The sequence below is a fragment of the Moschus berezovskii genome, chromosome 9 (genome assembly GCF_049115385.1).
Source record: "Moschus berezovskii isolate FMDL1 chromosome 9, NW_MosBer_1.0, whole genome shotgun sequence".
NCBI lineage: Eukaryota > Metazoa > Chordata > Mammalia > Artiodactyla > Moschidae > Moschus > Moschus berezovskii.
The window spans coordinates 36047598-36069071 of record NC_142468.1 but is presented as its reverse complement, the minus strand read 5'-3'; the positions used below and the strand labels follow the sequence as shown (position 1 = coordinate 36069071).

At 39.2% G+C, this 21474-nt stretch overlaps 1 protein-coding gene across 4 annotated transcripts in view; it reads left to right on the top strand.

Moving 5' to 3' along the window:
• FBXO34 (F-box protein 34) overlaps positions 1 to 21474 on the top strand; it is a 76175-nt gene that overhangs the window by 27718 nt on the left and 26983 nt on the right. The window contains exons 2-3 of one of the 4 annotated variants that reach the window (XM_055437384.1): positions 17968 to 18052; positions 18241 to 18359. The exons of 2 other annotated variants lie outside the window; for them this stretch is intronic. The gene's annotated coding sequence lies outside the window, so the exon portion shown is untranslated. The remainder of the gene's footprint in view (positions 1 to 17967; positions 18053 to 18240; positions 18360 to 21474) is intronic. One more of the 4 variants, XM_055437381.1, reaches the window with a different exon arrangement.

The following is a 21474-nucleotide window of genomic DNA, read 5'->3' as shown; positions in this document are numbered from 1 at the left end:
AGCTTGTGCTTCTTCCAGCCCAACGTTCCTCGTGATGTACTCTGCATATAAGTTAAATAAGCAGGGTGACAATATACAACCTTGACGTACTCCTTTTCCTATTTGGAACCAGTCTGTTGTTCCATGTCCAGTTCTAAGTGTTGCTTCCTGACCTGCATACAGGTTTCTCAAGAGGCAGGTCAGGTGGTCTGGTATTCCCATCTCTTTCAGAATGTTCCACAGTTTATTGTGATCCACACAGTCAAAGGTTTTGGCATAGTCTTAGTGAAGCAGAAATAGATGTTTTTCTGGAACTCTATTGCTTTCTGCATGATCCAGCGGATGTTGGCAATTTGATCTCTGGTTCCTCTGCCTTTTCTAAAACCTGCTTGAACATCTGGGAGTTCACGGTTCACATATTGCTGAAGCCTGGCTTGGAGAATTTTGAGCATGACTTTACTAGCATGTGAGATGAGTGCAATTGTGTTAGGTTGGGGCAAAAGTAATTTCAGTTTTCCCTTGTTGAACTTTGCCATTTATATTGTAATACATTTTAAATAAATGTGGTTATGTTATACATCTTTTAATGTACATTTCTTGCTTTATGTTTTTTGCAAATGAATTATTACTTGCTGTTTATTTTACATGTATTTTAGACTATGGAAATGATGTTTGGCAAAAAGCAAATTTGAGTGGTTTCTTCTTTGAGTTTCAAAATGGGTCATAAAGTTGTGGAGACAGTTTGGAACATTAACAACACGTTTGGCCCAGGAACTGCTAATGAATGTACAGTGCAGTAGTCATTTAAGAAGTTTTGCAAAGGAGACAAGAGCCTTAAAGATGAGGAAAGCAGTGGCCGGCCATTGGAAGTTGACAGTGACCAACTGAGAGCATCATGGAAGCTGATCCACTTATCATGGAAGCTGATCCACTTATAACTATACAAGAAGTTGCCCAAGAATTCAGTGTTGATCATTCTATGGTCATTTGGCACTTGAAGCAAATTGGAAAGGTGAAAAAGTTTGAAAAGTGGGTGCCTCCTGAGCTGACTGCAAATCAAAAAAATATCATTTTGGAGTGTTGTCTTCTCTTACTCCGCCCAACAGCAGTGAACCATTTCTTGACCGGATTGTGATCTGCAACAAAAAGTGGATTTTATATTACAACCAGCAATGATCAGCTCAGTGGTCTTGAACCTAAAAAAGGTCACGGTCACTGTTTGGTGGTCTGCTGTTGGTCTGATCCACTTCAACTTTCTGAATCCCGGCAAAACCATTACATCTGAGAAGTATGCTCAGCAAATCAGTGAGATGCACCGAAAACTTCATGCCTGCAGCTGGCATTGGTCAACAGAAAGGGCCCAATTCTTCTCTGTGACAGTGTCTGTACATTGCACAACCAATGCTTCAAAAGTTGAATGGATTGGTTTACGAAGTTTTTCCTCCCACCAACTGACTACCACTTCTTTAAGCATCTTGACAACTTTTTGCAGGGAAAATGTTTCCACAACCATCTGGATGCAGAAAATGCTTTCCAAGAGTTCACTGAATTTTGAAGCATGGATTTTTTTTTTTGCTATGGGAATAAACAAACATTTCTCATTGGCAAAAATGTGTTGATTGTAATGGTTCCTATTTTGATTAATAAGGATGTGTTTGAGCCTAGTTATAATGAATTAAAATTCAAGATCTGAAATTGCTATTACTTTTGCATCAACCTGATATCATGGCTTTGAGCTACCATACTGTACGCCTAAACTTCCAAGTTTACCTCCTTGGTCCAGTTCTTCTGAGGACCAGGTCCACATATCGAGCTATTATTTGTTTTGACTTTGATGTCTCATAGACATAGGGACTATCATCCATGCAGATATTCAAGTTAGAAACCCAGTCCTGATCTACTTTCTTACACAAATACTAAAATAAAACATTTCTTTACAAGTTCTAACCACATTCTACTTACTGGTTTATACACATAAATGATATGGTGATAATGATATAATGAGTAAATACCTCCTCAGTTGTGTGAAACAGATATCTTTCAGGAAGTCTTAATTCTCAGAGCCACTAATAATCAATAAACCTGTCTTGCTGAGTGTGATTCCAGAGTTTAAAAAGTGTTAGACAAAACAAGGTCTCTAAACCCAAGTTAAGTACTTCACCTAGTGCTCAACCAAAGAAACTTGTGTATAAATGTATAATGTATCTGCTTACTGTACATGATTGAATATACAAAACTGTGTTGTAATTAACTGATAGGCAGTTTCCAGGAAAGAGTGGGTAGTGAAGTGTTAGAGTATGGGGGACTTTGGGGCCAGAATGCTTTTGTTCACTTCATAATAGCACCACTAGCTGTGACCTTGGGCAGATTACTTTCCTTCACCATGTCTCAGTTTCCTCATCTGTAAAATGATGATAATAACTGCCCATACCTCAAAGGGTTATTAGGATTAAATATAATAATTAAGGGTTTGGGGACTTCCCTGGTGATCCAGTGGCTAAGACTCCACACTCCCAAAGCAGGGGGCTCAGGTTTGATCCTTGGTCAGGGAACTGGATCCCATGTACTGCAACTAAAACCCAGTAGTATCCAGGTCTTCACTAAACTCTCCTGATTCTCCAGATTAGATGAAGGTTCCTTTTATATGTTTCTTAATACCCATTTTTAAAAAAGTAACAGCTTCATTGAAACATAATTCACATACCATGCAGTTACCCTGTATAAAGTGTACAGTTCAGAGCTATTCACAGTTATGTGATCACAATTAAAATAAGTTTTAGAACACTTGATTCAGGTCATGAGAATACTACCTACTGTCATAAAGATACCAGAAAGAATCCCTATACTCATTAACAGTCACATACATTTCCCCCATCCCTCCAGTGACTATTAATAACAACCACTAAATCTACCTTCTGTCTTCCTAGATTTGCTTATTCTGTATATTTCATATAAATGGAATCGTACTTTATGTGATCTTTTATGTCTGACTTCTTTCACTTAGCATAATGTTTTCAAGGTTTATCCATGTAACACATATCAGCACTTCATTCCTTTTTATGGCTGAATAGTATTTCAGCATATGGATATACACTGTTCATCAATTGATGGACATTTAGGTTGTTTTCATTTTTTGGCTGTTATGAATAATGCTGTTGGGAACATCCATGTACAAGTTTTGTGTAGAGTATGTATTCATTTCTCTAGAGACCAAAAGTAGGAGTGGAATTGCTGAATCATATGGTAACTCTTTAGTCTTTTGAAGAATTGCCAAACTGTTCTCCATAGCTACCACATATTTTACATTTCCAACACCAGTGTATGACAGTTCCAGCTTAGCCATATTCTTTCCAACAAGAATTGCCTCTTTTAGATTTTAACCATCCTGAGTGTGTGTGAAATCGATCTCATTGTGGGTTTGATTTGAGGTTTTCTGGTAGCTAATGGTGTTGAGCATCTTTTCATGTCTTTATTGCCATTAGTATATCTTCTTTGGGGAATTTTATATTAATATCCTTTTTTAGAAAAAATATTTATTTATTTGGCTGTGCTGGGTCTTAATTGTGGCATGGAGAATCTTTAGGGGCAGTAGGTGGGATCTAGTTCTTGATCAGGGATCAAACCTGGGCCCCTTGCGTTGGGAGTGCATTCTTAGCCACTGGAGCTCTAGGCAAATCTCCCTTCCATATTTTTAATCTCTTTGTATTGTTTGTATTACTTTGTATTATTATTGAGTTACAAGAGTTCACTATATTCTATATACAAATCCTTTATCAGAAATATTAATTGCGCATATTTTATCCCATTCTGGGAGGCTGTATTTTTCACTTTCTTGGTAGTTAAAAAGTTTTAAATTTTGCTGGAGTCTCTCTTTTCTTCTGTTGTTTGTACCTTTGGTGTCATACCTAAGAAACTATTCCTTAATCCCAGGTCATGAAGATTTAAGAGTTTTATAGTTTTAGTTCTTGTATGTTTGTTTTATAACTGTTTTCCTGCCTTCCATGTTAGAATTTCAGCACCATAGGAGGGCTTAGATGATACTTATCCAATTAATTTGTTGTTTGGGCTTCATTTAAGTCTTGGAAAATACTAAGTGTTCAATAATGGTTTTTAGTTATTTTGGAAAGACTTAAGTATGCAGGTCAGGAAGCAACAGTCAGAACTGTACATGGAACAACAGACTGGTTCCAAATAGGGAAAGGAGTACATCAAGGCTGTATATTGTCACCTTGCTTATTTAACTTCTATGCAGAGTACATCATGAGGAATGCTGGGCTGGAAGAAGCATAAGCTGGAATCAAGATTGCTGGGAGAAATATCAATAACCTCAGATATGCAGATGACACCGCCCTTATGGCAGAAAGTGAAGAGGAACTCAAAAGCCTCTTGATGAAAGTGAAAGAGGAGAGTGAAAAGGTTGGCTTGAAGCTCAACATTCAGAAAACAAAGATCATGGCATCTGGTCCCATCACTTCATGGGAAATAGATGGAAAAACAGTGGAAACAGTGTCAGACTTTATTTTTTTGGGCTCCAAAATCACTGCAGATGCTGATTGCAGCCATGAAATTAAAAGACACTTACTTCTTGGAAGGAAAGTTATGACCAACATAGATAGCATATTAAAAAGCAGAGACGTTACTTTGCCAACAAAGGTCCGTCTAGTCAAGGCTATGGTTTTTCCTGTGGTCATGTATGGATGTGAGAGTTGGACTGTGAAGAAAGCTGATCGCCGAAGAATTGATGCTTTTGAACTGTGGTGCTGGAGAAGACTCTTGAGAGTCCCTTGGACTGCAAGGAGATCCAACCAGTCCATTCTAAAGGAGATCAATCCTGGGTGTTCATTGGAAGGACTGATGCTAAAGCTGAAACTCCAATACTTTGGCCACCTCATGTGACGAGTTGACTCACTGGAAAAGACTCTGATGCTGGGAAGGGTTGGGGGTGGGAGGAGAAGGGGACGACCGAGAATGAGATGGCTGGATGGCATCACCGACTCTGTGGATGTGAGCTTGAGTGAACTCTGGGAGTTGGTGATGGACAGGGAGGCCTGGCGTGCTGTGATTCATGGGGTCGCGGAGAGTCAGACACAACTGAGCGACTGAACTGAACTGTGTTCTGTTCAGTTAGGCTGTTTTTTCTTTTGACCTTTAATAGGTTTCAAATACTGGGTCAACCAAAAAGTTCATTTGGATTTTTCTATAAGATGTTACAGAAGAACCCAAATGAAATTATTGGCCAACCCAGTACATAAAACAGATTGAAATTTTTATTTCCTTATTTTGCTTTAAAAATAATTTATTACTTATAATAAGTAATTTAGAAAAGATTTACTGCATTATACTTGCTTTAGACAGTTTTTTGGAATTCCCACAGATGTGAAATGTATCTTTGTTTTGCCTTTTGCAGTACTTTGGGTAAGTGCTAAACTTTTGCATCATTCTCATCAAGTTTACCAGATAAATTTAAAAGTATGGCCTCAGTCTTAATATGCCAGCAAATTTGGAAAACTCAGCAGTGGCCACAGGACTGAAAAAGGTCAGTTTTTATTCCAATCCCAAAGAAAGGTAATGCCAAAGAATGTTTGGCACTACTGAACAGTTGTGCTCATTTCACATGCAAGCAAGGTAATGCTCAAAATCCTTCAAACTTAGCTTAATGGTACGTGAACTGAGAACTTCCAGATGTACCAGGTGGATTTAGAAAAGGCAGAGGAACCAGAGATCAAATTGCCAATCCTTGTTGACTCAGAAAAAGCAAGGAAATTCCAGAAAAACATCTACTTCTGCTTTATTGACTACTGAAGCCTTTGTGTGGATCATAACGAACTGTGGAAAATTCTTAAAGAGATGGGAATACCAGACCACCTGACCTGTCTTCTGTATGCAGGACAAGAAGCAACAGTTAGAACTGGACATGGAACAACGAGACCAGTCCAGGACTAGAAAAGGAGTACGTCAAGGCTGTATATTGTCACCCTCCTTTTCTAACTTATATGCGGAGTGCATCATGTGAAATGCCAGGCTGGATGACTCACAGGCTGGAATCAAGATTGCATGGAGAAATATCAACAACCTCAGATACTCAGATGACACCACTCTTTTGGCAGAAAGTGAAGAAGAACTAAAGAGCCTGTTGATGAAAGGGAAAGAGGAGAGTGAAAAAGTTGACTTAAAACTCAGCATTCAAAAAACTAAGATCATGGCAACCAGTACCATCACTTCATGGCAAATAGATGGGGAAAGAGTTAGAAACTTTATTTTCTTGGGCTCCGAAATCACTGCAGATGGTGACCGCAACCATGAAATTAAAAGATGCTTGCTCCTTGGAAGAAAAACTATGACCAACCTAGACAGCATATTGAAAAGCAGACATTACTTTGCTGACAAAGGTCCGTCTAGTCAAAGCTATGGTTTTTCCAGCAGTCATGCATGGATGTTGAGAGTTGGACTGTGAAGAAAGCTGAGCGCCAAAGAATTGATGCTTTTGAACTGTGGTGTTGGAGAAGACTCTTGAGAGTCCGTTGGACTGCAGGAGATCAAACCAGTCAATCCTAAAGGACATCAGTTCTGAATATTCATTGGAAGGACTTATGGTGAAGCTGAAACTCCAATACTTTGGCCACTTGATGGTAAGAACTGACTCTTTGGAAAATACCCTGATGGTGGGAAAGATTTAAGGCGGGAGGAGAAGGGGATGACAGAGAATGAGATTGTTGGATGGCATCACCAACTGGATGAACATGAGTTGGAGCAAGCTCCAGGAGTTGGTGATGGACAGGGAATCCTGGTGTACTACAGTCCATGGGGTTGCAAAGAGTCATACGTAACTGAGTGATTGAACTGAACTGAATGGCAGAAGAGCAACTAAAGAGCCTCTTGATGAGGGTGAAAGAGGAGAGTGAAAAAGTTGGCTTAAAACTCAACATTCAAAAAACTAAGATCGTGTCATCCTGTTCCATCACTTCGTGGCAAATATATGGAGAAACAATGGAAACAATGACGGATTTTATTTTCTTGGGCTCCAAAATCACTGCAGATGGTGACTGCAGCCATGAAATGAAAAGACGCTTGCTTCTTGGAAGAAAAGCTATGACAAACCTAGACAGCGTATTACAAAGTAGAAACATCACTTTGCTGACAAAGATCTGTCTAGTCAAAGCTATGGTTTTTACAGTAGTCATGTGTGGATGTTAGAGTTTGATCATAAAGAAGGATGAGCACCGAAGAATTGATGCTTTTGAACTATGGTGTTGGAGAAGACTCTTGAGAGTCCCTTGGACTGCAGGGAGATCCATCCAGTCCATCCTAAAGGAAATCAGTCCTGAATATTCATTAGAAGGACTGATGCTGAAGCTGAAGCTCCAGTACTTTGAGCACCTGATGTGAAGAGCTAACTCAATGGAAAAATCCCTGATGCTGGGAAAGATTGAGGGCAGGAAGAGAAGCGGGCAACAGAGGATGAGATGGTTGAATTTCATCACCAACTCAATGGACATCAGTTTGAGCAAAGCCTGGGAGATGGTGAAGGACAGGGAAGGCTGGTGTGCTGCAGTCCATGGGGTCGCAAAGAATTGGCCACGACTTAACGACTCAGTAACAGCAGTCTTAATGATAAATGATTTTGCCCAAAGTCACTGTAAATAGCCTATAATTTATGTGGTCAACCTATTTTTTATTTTAATTTTCATTTATTTTCTTTTTTGACCATGCAGTGTGGCATGTGGAATCTTAGTTTCCAGACCTGAACCACTGGAAGTCTCCAACATATTTTTAATTTATTTATTTTTGTCTGTGCTGGATCTTCTTTCCTGCGTGAAATTTCCTCTGGTTGCAGCGAGCAGGGGCTACTGGCTAGTTGCGGTGCGCAGTCATTGAGGTGCCTTCCCTTGTTGTGGAGCACAGGCTCTAGAGCACAGGGCTTCAGTAGTTGCGGTTCCTGGCCTCTAGCAGGCTCAATAGTTGTGGTGCACGGGCTCAGTTGCTTTGCAGCGTGTGGGATCCTCCCCGATCAGAGGTTGAATTTGTGTCTCCAGCATTGACAGATGGATTCCCCACCACTGAGCTGCCAGGGAAGCCCCCCAGCCTATTTTTATTTTAATAATTTTTCTAGGTTTGGAGCTCTGTGTAAACCTGGTTTTCAAAATGCATATTTTAAAAAGATTTATTAAAATTTTGAATTTTTATCTACCTTGCAAGTTTCGGCAGAAATTTTCATAAATGGTTCCTTTTCTTAGAGCAAAATAGGGCAGTAGATACCATACCTACGGAGAAGCTGCCCAGGAAGAGCTTAAACTCTTGAGGGATTCTTTTAAAAATAGCGTATCTGAGAAGACACTCCTCTTTCAGTTTGGTTTGAGCAATAGATTTCTCTTGTACTAGCTGTTGACCTAATGTTTAAGTTCTAATTAATGCATTAAAATTATATCTAAAAACATCTTTTGTAAATATGAGTATTAAATGAAAGCTATTAAAATTGTTGTATAAAAGTTTTCACTGAATCAGTTTGGTAGTGAAATTTCTCCTGAGACTTGAATTTTGTCCTTCGTTTTTCTGTTTTAGTACTAATAGTACTATGTCTCTGTATAAGGCTGTGTTCATGTAATTATAGTCCTATAATTGTTTAAGCTCTTACTTTGTCCCTTTTCTGATTTTTGCCTTGAAACCAGTTAACAGAGCATTAACTAATGTAATTAATTTAGACTGAATACAATTGATTAAAATATTGACATGCCACAGTGACGAATAAAGTGCATTTTAAACCTGTGTAATCCCAGGGACGGGGGAGCCTGGTGGGCTTCCGTCTGTGGGGTCACACAGAGTTGGACACGACTGAAGTGACTTAGCAGCAGCAGTCTAGTAATAAAGAATAACTAGTTGTTTTATCAAATAAACTTTACATTCTTGCTGAAAGGCCTACTTAAATATGTGTTCATGTATATAAGACATAGTTCTCCTCTTCCTAGTTGTTTAAAAAGCAATTCTTTTATTCTCTGAAAGTGAACCATACAATTATGCGATTACTAAACTTTCAGAAACAATTGCTTAGGGATTTCCCTGGTGGTCCAGTGGTTAAGAACCTGCCTGCCAATGCAGGGGACTAGGGTTCGATCCCTGGTCAGGGAACTAAGTTCCCACATGCCATGGGACACCCAAGTCCATCTGTAGAAACTACTGAGCCTGTGTGCCACAACTAGAGAAACTAGTTGCTTAATGTTTTAAACTTCATTATAATTAGGAAACCAGAGCCAGGAAACCCAGTGGGAGAATAATTTGTTTCCTGAGGAATAGAGCAGTAGAATAACTGCAACAAACAAAGCATTAGGTTTTATTGTTACTTCTTGTCTTCGTTCAGTTTTCACTTTCATTAAATGTTTATAAAACACCTGATTTTCTTTAGAGTTATTAGTGTCTATATTTAAAGGTTTCCACGTGTGTGTGTTATATATATATATATATATGTATGTATGTATATAAAGTTTTTGGCTGTTCTGGGTCTTTATTGGTACGCAGGCTTTTTCTCTAGTTGGAATGAGTGGGGGCTACTCTCTAGTTGCGGTGTGTGGGCTGCTCAGTGTGGTGGCTTCTCTTGTTGCAGAGCACAGGTTCTAGTCACACTGGCTTCATTAGTTGGGGCAAGTGGACTCAGTAGTTGCAATCCCGGGACTCTAGAGCACAGGTTCAGTAATTGTGGTGCATGGGCTTAGTTGCTTCATGGCATGTGGAATCTTCCCAGATCAGGGTTCAAACCCATTATCTCCTGCATTGACAGGCAGATTCTTTACCACTGAGCCACCAGGGAAGAAACACCTGTGCTTATATTTTAAGTTTATATATTATACAAGGAAATAATAAGCATCTTTGTGCTTAAAAACAGGCTGTGTTTAGGTCTCAGTAAATGAAATCTTTCTTGACTAGTGTTTTTCAAATATTGTAATAAATTTTTTGTGTGTAAAGGAGGAAGGGAATTTAGCATTGGCATTAGGATCATTTTTTCCCATATCCTATTAGCTAATTCCAAGATTGTTTAATATAGTATCCACCCATTTCATTTGGCTGCAACCTTTGCTTTTATGAAAGTAAGACTGATTGTTCTGAATTGCTCTGTGTATGTGCTTTGGCACAGCATGAAGGTACCCTTAATAACATTGCCATTGTCTTGAAAACGGCTTGCAGTTATGACTACAAATAAGAGGGTGTGACAGGAGGGCATGACAGATAATGATTCTTTTTTCCATCCTTAGTTTAACATATCTGCTTTAGATTATGATCCTTTTGTGTCCCCAGGACTACCTACTGTATTTTCTGTATATTGTTCCTAGTCAACTAAAATGTTTGCAAATAACTTTGATTTGTCTACAGTCAGCCACTGAATTCTTTTTGTGGAGGCAGGCAAGACAGAATATGCGGGAAGAACTTGAGCAGCCTTGCCTTTATTGGCATTTTTACCCCCACTTGCATACTTAAATATGTGCTTAAATTATTTTGTGTGACTATTGTCTTCCAAATGTTTGTTTGCTTTTTTCTGGTTTAGAAGTTTGGGGATGGCCTTTAGTTTTAATTCCCTTCCTTTTTCAATGCACAGTAATACTGTGTTTAATATGTAATTAATTTTTTTTGACAAGGAGTTTTGATGGGAAAAAAATTGCTGGCTATTTGATTGGCTTTGTTTTAGATTACTGAGATTCTGCACTGAAGTAAGGATATTACTTGTACTATACTTTATCGTATTTTAAATAATCTTACCAAGTAATATGGAAGAGAAAGTGAATATCCATAATGCAGAAATCAGAAAAGTTTCCTTACTGTGTTATGAGGTTATCTTTGCATCTTATATTCTTCATGGACTGACATTTAATTATGGTTGTCTTGTATGTATGGTTGTTAGCATTTATTCTTACTACTAATTGAGAAATGGAGGATCAGATAAAACCAAGCATTTCTCATAGAATTACAGGCACATAGCTTGTAATAGTCTGACTCCAAAGCCAGTACTTTTTGTTCTAAACACATTTTCTGCTTGAAGTGTCTTAGTTTTAGGGTCAGTTTGTCCTTTGGGAGATCCATTTGATAACATATTTAATGTAGTAAATAAATTAGAATTTGAGGATATTCGACGAATTGACTCACTGGAAAAGACTCTGATGCTGGGAAAGGTTGGGGGTGGGAGGAAAAGGGGGCGACAGAGAATGAGATGGCTGGATGGCATCACCGACTCTGTGGACATAAGTTTGAGTGAACTCCGGGAGTTGGTGATGGACAGGGAGGCCTGGGGTGCTGTGATTCATGGGGTCGCGGAGAGTCGGACACGACTGAGCGACTGAACTGAACTGAAGGTATACTAAGGAATAAGAATAATTTGCCTTTGAATTCTCATGGAATTAGTTGATAATTAGCCTTCCCTTTAAAGGTACTGCTGTAGTATTTTAACATGGATTATTAAATTTGGTTTTCACATTAAAGTTCTTCCAAAGTTGGATTATTATCTTTATTTTACAGATGATGTAACTGAGATGCAAGTTTGAAGCAAGTTCTGAGTAGGCCTAGATGTGAGATTCAGGTCTTCAGAAGAAAACAGTGGTTTACTTTTAAATATAACTCAGTGATTTGGAATGAATGTACTTCAGGCAATCAGTGTCATCAGTTCTTTCTTAATTCCCTTACCTTTAAAATGAAGAGGTTGAACCAAGTGATCTCTAAGTACCTCTTGAAATGCTCCAGATGAGTACACTTTAAAAGCCTTAAGGATCCGTGAGTTTGAATGAGAAAAATGTTAGTTACTTGTTTTCACTAATCTCTGACTGAAATGTACCTACAAACCACAGCAAGTTAGCAATCCCTGTGACTGTCATCAATTGACATCATATTTTTATATCACATTGTAGTTGTTATAGATACCTTGAAAGTATCATTTATGTTGGTTATAATTTGGAAATTATGGTAGTTAATAGACTTGTTAGTGCTTGTTATATGTTTAAAAAGAAATATATTGAATATTATATGAATTTTAAATATTTTGATAACTATATAATAGGTTTTCTCAGTATATGTATTTTTGCTTTAAAAAATATTCCAGTTTATAGTCTTTGCATACTGCCAAAGGAGTTGATAGCACAAAAAAGTTACATACCCCTGAGTTATGTGTTCTCTGCCTTCACTGCAAAATGGCCCATGTTGATTTTGGTTGATGTGAAAGAGCTTTTGGACATTGCTTTTTTAGGGGTTTGTGTATGGATGGGGGAATCATCTCTGCATTGCTCTTTCACGTTTCCAGAATGATGAACTATGCTTATGTAACTTTCCACAAATACTAAGTAAGCTAGATAGCAGCAAAATGATGATGATGGAAGTAAATTCATGATCATCTTTAGTTTGTATATCTTTTTTTGCAAGAATTAGGTTTCTAAGTAGTTGTTCCATTTGAAGGATATAGGAAAAGACCTCTTACTTTAGGTTATCTGCTGTTGATTTTCCAAGCCAGAAGCGCTAGCTTGCCAAGAACAAAAGTTACCCACACAACACATGTACTGCACAAAATATTTTTGAAATAGGAGATCAGTTGGAAGGCAGTATTACCTTAAAAACATAAGGGCATTTGCTGCTGAGTTTTGTGTTGAGTGTGGGTTGTGATTTTTTCCCCCCTTTTTTCTTTTGTGCTTGCTTGACTCTTAGTAATTTACATATTAATTGGTTATTAAGAACGTAATGGTAAATTCTTCATATTAGTAAGAACTAGGATTACACAAAACTCAATAGCTTAAATGGAACACAGAGACTGCTTGAGTTCTGTCCTGTGGTGAGTCTGTTATTCCATTTGTAATACATTTATCTTTAGATTGGGTAGGGTGGGATTTGCATTCCCGAAGTTACACTAGTTTCCAGATTCTTATCAGTCCGTATTAGGAGTGACTGTTTTTAATAGTGATAATGAGGCAGCTATTCCCAGGAGGAGATTTAGTCACTGGCAGAATTGTCAGAACCCTGAAATATTTTGGGAAAACCTATTGTGGAAAAAGCAAGCTGTTTCAAAAACAAAACATGACAGAAAAAGCTGCTTTGGAGGGGAGGGTTAGATGGGGATGGATGAAGGTGGCAAGAAACCAAATGAACTTTACTAAGGCTGTAAGCTACCTAGAAGCCGGAAGAGATTAGTATTATTTACCTAAAGCACTCTAGTGTGAACATGAAGTTTTGAGTGTTCTAAGATTAAGTTGGTTAACAGCCACTCATCTGAAGGTATGTTCTTTGTGTGTACTGGCAGAGTTTAATTTGACTTTGACAAAGAGATTCTTCTGGCAGCAGCTTGATTTTGATGACAGTTTGAGAAAAATTTGTTTGTTTTTTTAATGTCAAAGACATATTTTACTGGCTTTAGAGGTATGTGTGTAAGGAGTGTTCATAATCCTACAGGCCGCATTACCATGCTAGGGTTTACTAATTAATAATGAGGACAAAATAGTCTTTGCCATGATTAGGCAAAATAGAGATGAGAAATGTAAATAAACTATGACTTCAGGTATGTCTGTCCCACCTCAATTTTAAGTGCAAAAGGAGTCTTTTGCGATTAGGATTTCTTCACAGCCGCCTGCCTACCACTGTTTTGTTGTTGTTCAGTCGCTCAATTGTGTCCAACTCTGTGACCCCATGAACTACAGAATGCTAGGTTTCCCTGTCCTTCGCCACCTCCCAGAGCTTGCTCAAACTCATGTGCATTGAGTCAGTGATGCCATCCAACCATCTTGTCCTCTGTCGTCCTCTTCTCCTGCTAACATAACATAACAAGCTGTAAAACCTTGTTTCGTTTTCCTTAAATCCAGAAATGATTCTATACCAAGTCCAGACAAATCTGATCACTCTTAAAGGAATAAGTGAAAACATGTGTAGCTGCTTTGACTGGACTACTTCTGTCTACAGATTTGCTCAGTTCTCTGTGGTAAGCAGATTCCTCCTTAAATATCCTGTGCTGACCATGGCTGCCATCATCGGGAGGTGCACACAGGATGTGACAGCATCTACTTATCTGAACTGTGTTTTGTAAACTGACTGTATAATAACTTTACTGGTTAGTTAAGGTCAACCTGACAGCTATATAAAGAAAGATTAAAAATAAATATTAAATGCTATCAGTTGTATTTAAATAATATGTTGTATATTGTAATTTCTATGTACGGAAATCTTTTAGTGTCTTGGGTAATAAAGATATGAAAAAAATTGAATTTGTTGCCGCTTAAAGGCACATTCTAGAGTTTGTTGTGTTTTTTATTTGAATTTCTCACAGGGTTAAGTGGAAAGTCTTTTTGTAGTGTTTTGACAGAATTGTAGGCTTGCAGAGGGAAACCCTTTGTGAGATAGTGAGTCATTTGGTATAAATTGCTGTGGTAACTCTGTGAAGGATAACTGCCACCTTTTCCTGAGTTGGGCCAGGTTGGGTACCATCTCATATAGGAATATCCCTAAATAACAATTGGAGTTGCAGATGACTTGGAATATCAGACAGTAGTTAAGATGATTCAGTTCAGTTGCTCAGTCGTGTCCGACTCTCCGCGACCCCATGAATCACAGCACGCCAGGCCTCCCTGTCCATCACCAACTCCCGGAGTTCACTCAAACTCATGTCCACAGAGTCGGTGATGCCATCCAGCCATCTCATTCTCTGTCGTCCCCTTCTCCTCCCGCCCCCAACCTTTCCTAGCATCAGAGTCTTATTACTGTTTATTATATGAGTAATCAGTTGTAGAAAAACGGAAAATACAACAAATGCAAGGAGAGCAGTTTCTTACTGGGAAAGCTTGTAATCGGAAAAAAGAGTCATGGACTTAATCAAGCTGAACTTGGTGCTAGTTTTTCTCATGTTTCTGTTTTGTACTTTTTCTATCAGTGTGTTAAATGTGCATAGTTTAATGATTCAAAAGCTCTATAAGACTTGTTTTCAAAAGCAGCAGTCCTCCCACTTGATCCCCCACTTCTCCTTCCCTAGAGGCAAATGCTTTAATTTCTTATAGCTGATTCTTACCTCTGTGTTCTTGGAGGAGAGTAAAAATTCTTTTTCTTACTATCCTCCTAGGTTCTATAGCTAGGATCCTGTTAATGGACTGATGAGACATACTAACAAAGGAAAAGCATACAAATTTATTTATTGATAATATAGATTTTGTGTGATGAGTCTTCATAAGGAAATGAAAACCTGAAGAAGTGGTTAGGCCTGAGCTTTTTTTTTTTTTTTTTAATGTGTGTATGTAGTTATTTGTGGACTTCCCTGGTAGTTCAGACAATAAAGAACCTGCCTGCAATGCGGGAGACCCAGGTTTGAGCCCTAGGTCAGTCATATTCCCTGGAGAAAGAAATGATAACTCACTCCAGTATTCTTGTTTGGAAAATTCCATGAATAAAGTCATGCGAGTTCTAGAGCACAGGCTTAGTAGTTGTGGCACAGGGGCCTTGTTGCTCCTTGGCATGTGGGATCTTCCCAGAACAGGGATCAACCCTTGTCCCCCACATTGGCAAGTGGGTTCTTAAGCACTGGACTACCAGGGAAATCCAGGCCTGAGCATTTTGATACTGAGTTTGAAAGAGTAGAAAGTCATGGAAGAATGTAATAGGGCAAAATAATATGAGCTAAGGTGAGAGTCCCTTGGACTGCAAGGAGAGCTAACCAGTCCGTTCTAAAGGAGATCAGTCCTGGGTGTTCACTGGAAGGACTGATGCTAAAGCTGAAACTCCAGTACTTTGGCCACCTCATGCGAAGAGTTGACTCACTGGAAAAGACTCTGATGCTGGGAGGGATTGGGGGCAGGAGGAGAAGGGAACAACAGAGAATGAGATGGCTGGATGGCATCACCGACTCGATGGACATGAGTTTTTGAGTGAACTCCGGGACTTGGTGATGGACAGGGAGGCCTGGCGTGCTGTGATTCATGGGGTCGCAAAGAGTCGGACATGACTGAGCGACTGCACTGAACTGAAGGTTAATAAACGGGAAGCTTAACAAGGCCAGTTACTTTGAATTTCTCTTTGTCTATTCATCTTCAGAAATAAGGATCCTCCCTTCCTCCAGGTATAGGGAAGGCCTTTCTCACATGAGGGTCTTAGGACCTGCTTCAGAGTCCAGAGAGGTCAGATAGTCCTTCTTGCACCTGTCATTTCTCAAATTTCTTCAGCTTAAAATACTTACTATGCCAAGGCACTGTATTTTGGTGTAGCATGTTCTGAACCTTGTCATTCTTAATAGCATTCTTATATTCTGATTTCTTGATTTCTCAATTTCAGGTATTATCTTTATTTCCCATTATGGCAGATGAAGATTTAGTTCTTTTTCCACATCTCCAGGTACCTTTTTTCTTTTCCCATCTTGGTATAGGTGTTCATAACTGCTTAGATCAGTGTTCAGTGTTTACACAGTTAAGAGTGAATGCGCTATTCACAGTTAAGCCATTTAACAAGCTGTGAACACTTTTACTTTTCTATACAGTTTTGATTTTCTGTGGAATTTCTGTTTTTCTTTGTTGTTGCTTACTTTTATATTAATGCCTTTTATAGTTCAGATTGCAACTTGCCCAGATTTCCTTTAGGAAATTCCAACACTTAAGGTGTTCTATTAGCTTCTCATATTCCTGAAGATATGGTCCCATATTGACTGGTTGCCCATTGTTTTTATGTGTACCTCTTATCCTGGGTCTTCCCTTCACCAGCATCTTAGGGTTACTCTTTTCCTCTTTGTGTTGAGTTCTAGTTTTCTAGATCTCATATCTTCTTGTGTCTTACTTTGTCAGAATGTATTCTCCAATAGCTGCCTGAGAACGGGAGGGTTTGATTTTTAATCAGCTTGGAGACTTTGAATGACTGAACTCATCTTACTCTGTCCATACTTTCAATTGATTGTTTGGCTGGGTATAGAATTCTAGCTTGCAAATTTTCAAGGCATGACTTCATTGTTTTATAGTTTCCTCCAAGTTTACTGCATTGTTCTTGAAGCCAAAGTCATTAAGTTCCTAATTATTTATGTGATCAGTTCTTTTGTTTCTCAGTGTTTAAAATTGCACAATAATATACCTTAGTGTGGGTTTGGTTCCATTCATTCTGCTGAGCATTTGATGAATCCTTTCATTCATGGAACTGTTTTGTTGATGTGTGTTAGTTGCTCAGTTGTGTCCGACTCCTTGTGACTCCCATGGACTGAAGCCTGCCAGGTGCCTGTCTGTGAAATTCTCTAGGCACGAATACTGGAGTAGGTTGCTGTTCCCTTCTCCAGGAGATCTTCCTGACCCAGGGATTGAACCCAGGTCTCGAACCCAGGTCTCCTGCATCACAGGCACATTCTTGATGACTTCTCCCTTTTTCCTTTTTATCTCCTTTTGAACTCTTATTATTCAGATATTGGACCTGCTGGACTCATCTTCCAGAATTCTCATGCTATTCTATTGAGTTTTTCATTTCAGCTCTTAGATTTTAAATTAGCAAGGAAGTATGCTTGTGATCACTTTCTGATTCTCTTTTTTGTTCTTTTATTTTTTTAAAATACTGTTCTTGCTTCATGTTTATATTATTTTGTGCTGTATTTCTGAAAATATTAATGGTGTCTCTCTCTCTCCAGAATTTTCTTCTGCCTGTAGAGTCTCTGTCAGTACTAGCTACATAATTTCCAGGGCTGAGTACAGAGTTAAAATATGGGGCCCCTTGTTTAACATTATTAAAGAATTCTAAGACAGCAACAGCAGAGCATCAAATCTAACATGGAGTTCTTCAAAGTACAGAGTGCTGTATGACTGCCCAGGTCTCTCAGCTTGCTTTTTCTATTTCCATTTCTATTTTTTATACTAGAATGTCTAATGACTCTTGGCTGTTTCCTGATATTTAAGAGTTGGCTCCTAAGAAGCTGACTGGAAGCTCTGAACATGCAAGTAGGACTTATCAATTGTGAGCTTTGAAGTAGGATGATCTGGCTGGTCAAATATGTTTGGGAACTTGTCAATATTTTTATATTTTTCCTTGTAGACTAATTGCTGGGCAAATTCCCCAGAGACGTCTCTTCTAATCACTGCCTGGAAGTGAAGACCTGGCTGTCAGTCTTTTGAGAAAGGTATTGACAAAGGGGTCTGGGGTTAGTAGGCAGTACTAGCACGTCAGAGACAGTTGTTTTTAGGAACTTTGTGAGTGAGTTGCTACATACAACAATTATTAAAGATTATACAGACTTATTAAATGTTCTATTAAAATTAATAAATACTAAAAGCTCACTACTCTGTGTTTATTGTATTACATTTTTAGTCATGGATGCTCTTGAGTGTATGTCCATCTGTCTACAGAGTGGGAACACCATGTTGTCATAGGCATCTCTTCTGAATTCTGCACTCGGTGACACTGTTTGGTTGCTTGAAGCAGCTATGGTAAGCAGCAGATACTACAAATAACTACCCTTGTTCCCCACACTTCCTCTGCTCGCCAGACCCCAGCCAGTTGTTAGACATTTGTTTGTCAACACACTGGGGACTGGAATCTAGTACATATGTTAGCTTAAACTGTCTTTACCTTACCTAGTGATCTCCAGTCCATGTAAACCTCTGTTTATTTATAAACCTCCTTAGATTACCTTCAGTGTTGCATGGGTGAAGGAAAGGCATTTATCTGCCTGCCTGAGAGAGTGGAAGGGTATCTGAGAATTGCATTTCAGAAAGATTTTCTGTCAATTCTTCCCATTTATCCCCACTGGCCCTTTTGGAGGCCTATTCCTTGATGCTTACCTTAGGATTCAGTTTTCTTGGGTCTTTGGGTCCTTTACCTCTTAACCATTTATTTTCCAGTTTTCAAAAATTTGTGGCTGTAATCTTCAGTCCTCTTCATCTCTGTAGGGTTTTATATTTGAAAAAAAGAAAAGGAATCCTTTGGTGTTCTGGGAAGGATCAGTGAATAGCTATGTGTTTAGTCCATCATCCTTACCCAGAAGTCTGGCATCTAATTCTTGGGGGAAAAAAAAAGATTAGGTAAGTAGACTCAACAATTTAAGGGCGTTCTCAGTAGGTTTAGTCAGCCTCCTGATTTGCAGGTCATGCATAAATGCAGTCAGGAAAAGATTCTACTGATTCTGGAATGTTTTTCATTTCCAAAAAGAAGTAACCATCTGGAAGTAGATGTTAGCTTTTCATATGGATGTGTGGGGACATACAGAAATACAGGGCAGTTTTAGGTCATATAGTTTGTTATTACAGAGAATTGGAACCATAGTACCTAATTGTCCTAGATTCTGTAGCCATTCCAGTTGCCCATCAAGTGGCTGGATCTGGCGACCTGGTCACCTTATCTACTCTGTGGCAAACGTTTATTGCTCCCTCATGTAGTGAGTCTTCCAATTTTATGACTTTGTCTCCATCCTTAACTTCTGCTCAAATTCAGTGTCCTCCTCTCCCCATTAGATTTGATGTGTTTGGGTTGGTTAGACTCTCATTACTATTAATTTTACATCAGGCCACCTCGGTCCACTAAGTTCTCCTTTGTCTGTTTATTGATGGTTACCTTTTGGATAAGGCAAGAGTTGAAAGATGTTCGGATACCACTGTAGCAGCTAAAGTGAAAGAAATTGTTTGTAATCTCTCAGAAGGGAGTTGTGGGCCTCTCAGACACTTCCTCTTGGATTCAAGGAATGCAGCTACTTACATATATTAAAAAACTTTTTGTGGCTCAGGGCAGTGACAGTTGTGGCTAAAAGGAACAGATATCTGACGGGATGTAAAAGGAATAAATATTTGACGCTCTGCATGTGAAATTAGATGTCTAGGCGAGCCTTTTTCAAAGCTGTGAAGAAGGTTATAGCAATATCCAGTTGTTAAATACTTCTACTAAAAGGGCTCTGGTAAGTGCTGCTTATTGCCCCCTTTTTCAGTCTTCAGTTTTTTCTCCTTCCCTCGTTGTCTTTTGTGTTTTTAATTAGAGGATTTCCCTCCTCTTTTTATGGATAGAGGTCAGTCACTTTGTATGTGCTGTTGACTGGGGTTTTTTTTTTGTCGTTGTTATTTGTTGTTGTTCAGTCACCAGGTCTGACTCTGCGACCGCATGAGCTGCAGCACACCAGGCTTTCCTGTCCTTCACTGTCTCCCTGAATTTGTTCAGACTCGTGTCCATTGAGTCAGTGATGCCATCCAACCATCTCATCCTCTGTTGTCCCCTTCTCCTCTTGGCAAAGGAGTTTTTGTTTTTTAAAATCCATTGTAATTTCTGGTGATCTGTCTGGGAAGAAATGCTGCTCTTTCTCAGGATGGCTTGGGGATTAGGCCAGGTTCTTTTCATATGATTGTATGTTCTTTACAGAGAGTCTGAGGCTTCTCTGATGGCTCAGCGTTAAAGACTCTGCCTATGCAGAAGACCGGGTTCGATCCCTGGATTGGAAAGATGGGGAGAAGGAAATGGCAACCCAGTCCGGTATTCTTGCCTGAAAAATCCCATGGACAGAGGAGCCTCGCAGGCTACAGTCCAAAGGGTTGGAAAGAGTTGGACATGACTGAGTATGCACCACCAAGAGTCTGAAAAGATTTTTTTCTGGGGTTTGAACTTTATTCTTATTAAAAAGTCTTTCACAAGTGTAACGTAAATCATCTTGAGGGACTTGCCTTGTCCAGTGGTTAAGAATCCACCTTCTAATGCAGGGGGTGCAGGTTCAATTCCTGGTTGGAAACTAAGATTCCACATGTAGCAGAGCAATTAAGACCACGTGACGCAGTTAGAAAAGCCCGAGCAATGCAGTGAAGACCAAGCGTGGCCAAAATAAAACAATAAATATAAAGTTAAGGTAAAAACCATCTTGACTATCATATTTCAACAGGCATCTTCTGTGAAAACAATAAAATACTGTGAAATTGGAACTGCCTTGGAGTATCTAGGTCTTAACTGTCATGCTTGCCATAATCACTTCCTCAGAAACTGACATGCATTTTGCTTGGCATTGCCCACAGCATGCATTTGAAATAGGAATTATAAAAATGGGGGACCTTGTTGGCATGGTTTGGGGAGAACTGTGGTAGCATTATGGTACCTTTAAGAAAAGCTCGTTCAGGCAGTTGACTTTGTCAAGGTGATGGTGATTGCCTGCTTAACCAGCAGCCTCGGAGGAGTTTGTTTCCTCGGCCCCAAATGATTAAGCAGTTAGCTCTCAGGTAGTGGTATAACTTGGAGCTGCTGCCACACCTCTCGTGTTTTTCACATACCCTAAGCTAAATGGTGGGACTTTTCCAATGGCTCAGCGATAAAGAAACTGCCAGTGCAGGAGATGCGTTTCCATCCCTGAGTTGGGAAGATCCCCTGGAGGAGGAAATGGCTATCCACTCCAATATTCTCACGTGAAAAATCCCATGGACAGAGGAGCCTGGCGGGCTACAGTCCAAAGGGTCACAGAGCGACTGAGCATGCAAGATGAGTGGTAGGATTAATTGTTTGTCAGTTATCAGCAGGGTTTTTTGTTTTTTTTTGTGCTTCCCTTCATTTGATGGACACTTTTTAAAAATGTATTTTAAG